Raw genomic sequence first — 4141 nt, 5'->3', positions numbered from 1 at the left:
ATGTTCATTGGAAGGACTGATGCTAAAGCTGAAACTCCAATACTTTGGCCACCTCATGTGAAGAGTTGATTCACTGGAAAAGACCCTGATGCTGGGAGGGATTAGGGGCAGGAGGAGAAGGGGATGACAGAGGATGAGATGGCTGGATGGCATCACCGACTCAATGGAGATGAGTTTGAGCAAACTCCGGGAATTGGTGATAGACAGGGAGGCCTGGCGTGCTACGATTCATGTGGTCACAAAGAGTTGGACACGACTGAGCGACTGAACTGAACTGAGAGACACAGTTTAGTACATCACAATCAAGGTTCTTAGTTGTGAACAAAACTTACTCTAAAGGCTTCCCTGGTGGTCCAGTGGCTAAGACACCACATTCCCAATGTAGTGGGCCCAGGTTCAATTCCTGGTTGGGGAACAAGGTGCCACATGCCACAACTAAGACCCAACACAGCCAAATAGATAAATAAATTTAAAAAAAACCAAACTCATTCTAGGTAGAGCAGAAGTGGGATTTATGAAAGGGTGCTAAATAATTCACAGAATCTCCTGGAAGACAGGAGAATCTGGCAGAGAGGCTTCACAGCCCAGATAAGACCCCAACCACGTGTCAGAACTGCTCCTATGAAGATCCTACACCCACCATCACCAAGCCAAGGAGGTTCCCACTAGGATTTCAGCCACCTCTGGCTTTGAAAAGTGAATGCCATTCAGCCATGGATTCCATGGGATGTTTGCCTCCTAATGTCATGGGCTTCTGAAGAGAAGTTTCACCTCTATTGCTCTGTCTGGTCACAAAGAGCCTTGATCAAAGATTTGTGCCTTAGATACAAGACATACTGGGAAAATGAACCATTGTCTTTGACACTAGGGGACTTAGAGAGTCATGTGATTGGAAAATCCTAAATTCCTAAATAGGAAGGATTTCAAAAGGTTCTTGGCAGCCAAAGGTAAGAAAAATAGCTATTACACTGAAGATAAATACATTTAGGAGCATGGTGAATTTCATTCTTGAATGGTTCCCACTCACTCTTTCCATCTTAAGTTTGATTTTCTTTTTTGTTGTTTGATTTTTATACAGTTCTAATTGTGGAAGTAATAATTATGCAATTAATTTTTCTCAAGGGAGAAAAATTTGAAACCTTAGACAAACACAAAGAAAAAATTTTGAATACCTATAATCTTACCACCTAGAGATAATCACTGTTGCCATTTTCGTAAGTTCCCTTACATTCTTCTTTATATGTATATATATATACAAAAGACTCTAATATGCATATGCTATTTTGTAGTCTTCTGCTTTTACTTATCAATATATTATGAATGCTGGGTTTTCTGAGTCAGTTTCCCCCACAAATAACTTTACACTATGAAAGCGTCTACCTAATAGCTTTTAATTTAGCCTATGTCAAGATCAGAAATTTTTTACTTAGAGCTAATTTTTAATATTGTTTAGTTGCTAAGTTGTGTCTGACTTTTTTGCAAACCCATCTCTCCTCTATTTGTACATTTTGAGGGGAAAAAATCCAATATAACAAAACCAAAAAATATTTTGAGTTTTTCTTCTCTTCAAATGAAGATCCTCCTGTGACTTTATTGGCTGTTACTATATTCACCCAAATTAATATGATGATGAGCATTTGTGTGTGTTGTGTGTTAGTCGCTCAATCGTGTCTGACTCTTTGCGACCCCATGGACTGCAATCCACCAGGTTCCTCTGTCCATGAGATTTCCAGGCAAGGATACTGGAGTGGGTTGCCATTTCCTTCTCCAGGGGATCTTCCCAACCCAGGGATCGAACCCGGGTCTCCTGCACTGCAGGCAGATTCTTTACCGACTGAGCTACAAGGAGTTATAAATATTTTATTGGATTTTTTCTCTTTTTGGCCACACCATGCAGCATGCAGGATCTTAGTTCCCCAACCAGGGATGGAACCCATGCTCCCTGCTGTGGAAGCACAGAGTCTTAACCAGTGGACTGCCAAGGAAGTCCCCTTGGATTTTTAAACATTTTTTTATCCTATAACTGATAGATAAAATAATGTTTGTATTAACCAGAGAATATACAATCGCATTTAAAATCCTCTTGTCAGATGTCCCTACATCTACAGAGGATTTTCTATTATTTTGTTCTTAGTGCTGCGATTCATGGGGTCGCAAAGAGTCAGACACGACTGAGCGACTGAACTGAACCAAAAGAGGTCACCAAGGGACCCAAGAAGGCACACAGATCTTTTCCCAGAAGGTTTGCCATTCTGTCAGGGTCTGAATCAAGCTCCAGGACTAGAGCAATACAAATTCATCCCTATCTTCACTCCAAAGTCCTTGACTAATTGATCTATTTTAGAACAATATCTGGGCTTGTCTGTGGTTCATCTCCAAGACTCCAAACTCCTATATTCACCTGCCAAACAGGAAAAGTCATTCACATACAAAGGTACCATGCTTTATAGTAGGTGCTATATAGTAACTCAAGAAAGCTGCTGATGTCTGTGTTTGAAATCCCAAGTTCATGACAAATCTTCAGTCTGATTTGTTGTTGTTTTCTTCTCCGTAATAGGTGGAATAATGGACTCTCAAAGATGTCCCACCATTGAAACAAGTATATATGTAATGCTACATGGCCAAAGGGACTTTGTAGATGTGATTAAGTTTATGGACCTTAATATAGGGTGATTATTTTAGATTATCCATATGGGCTAAATCTGATCACATGAGTCCTTAAAAACAGAGAACTTCCTCTAACTCAAAGCAGAGGAGAGATGTGGCAGAAGGAAAAGTCAGAGAGAGTTGAAGCATAAGAAGGACTTGACATTGCTGTGGGGGGGTCACATGGAAAGCATGAGAAGGAATGTGGGCAGCCTCTAGGAGCAAAGACTACCCCTGACTGATAGCCAGTGAGGAAATGAGGACCTCAGTTTTACAATCACAAGGAACTAAATTTGGCCAACCCTCTGGATGAACTTACCCATCTATTTGCCAAGAAGTGATGGGACCGGATGTCATGATCTTAGTTTTCTGAATGTTGGGTTTTAAACCAATTTTTTGACTCTCCTCTTTCACTTTCATCAGGAGGCTCTTTAGTTCTTCTTCACTTTCTGCCATAAGCGTGGTGTCATCTGCATATCTGAGGCTATTGATGGGGAAACAGTGGAAACAGTGACAGACTTTATTTGGGGGGGCTCCAAAATCACTACAGATGGTGACTGCAGTAGTGAAATTAAAAGAAGCTTGCTCCTTGGAAGAAAAGTTATGACCAACCTAGACAGCTTATTAAAAAGCAGAGACATTACTTTGCCAACAAAGTAGTCAAAGCTCTGGTTTTTCCAGAAGTCATGTATGGATGTGAGAGTTGGACTATAAAGAAAGTTGTGTGTGTGTTACTCAGTCGTGTCCAACTCTTTGCAACCCAATGGACTGTACTCTGTCAGACTCCTCTGTCCATGGAATTCTCCAGGCAAGAATACTGGAGTGGATTGCCATTTCCTTCTCCATGAATAAAGAAAGCTGAGTGCCAAAGAACTGATGCATTTGAACTGTGGTGTTGGAGAAGATTCTTGAGAGTCCCTTGGACTGCAAGGAGATCCAACCAGTCCATCTTAAAGGAAATCAGACCTGAATATTCATTGGAAGGACTGATGCTGAAGCTGAAACTCCAATATTTTGGCCACCTGATTCGAAGAACTGACTCATTTGAAAAGCCCCTGATGCTGGGAAAGATTGAGGGTGGGAGGAGAAGGGGACAACAGAGGATGAGATGGTTGGATGGCATCACCGACTCAATGGACATGAGTTTGAACAAACTCAGCAAGTTGGTGATAGGCAGGGAGTTCTGGAGTGCTGCACTCCATGGGGTCACAAAGAGTCGGACATGACTGAGTGACTGAAATGAACTGAATTAAACTGAACTGGATGAACTTGGAGAGGATTTTTCTTCCTGAAAGGTTCTGCCAACATCTTGATTTGGGCATTGTTAGACTCTAAGCAGAATACCCACCTAAGCTATACTGTACCCAGACCTCTGACCTACAGAACTGTGAACTAATAAATGAGGCTGGTTTCAAGGCACAAATCTGTGGTAATTTGCAATGACAGCCAGGGAAACTAATACATGGTCTGAAATCTAAATCCACTCTTGAGAGGT

The 4141-nt window shown here is 41.4% G+C and overlaps 1 non-coding gene across 1 annotated transcript; it reads left to right on the top strand.

The window, feature by feature from the left end:
• The first annotated feature begins 342 nt into the window (after positions 1-342).
• Positions 343-415, top strand: TRNAG-CCC (transfer RNA glycine (anticodon CCC)). The gene has a single exon. It is a non-coding gene; the product is annotated as a tRNA-Gly (tRNA).
• The last annotated feature ends 3726 nt before the right edge of the window (positions 416-4141 follow it).

This window comes from Budorcas taxicolor, chromosome X (assembly GCF_023091745.1).
Source record: "Budorcas taxicolor isolate Tak-1 chromosome X, Takin1.1, whole genome shotgun sequence".
NCBI lineage: Eukaryota > Metazoa > Chordata > Mammalia > Artiodactyla > Bovidae > Budorcas > Budorcas taxicolor.
The sequence above is the reverse complement of the archived record's forward strand: the minus strand, read 5'-3'. Positions and strand labels throughout refer to the sequence as shown.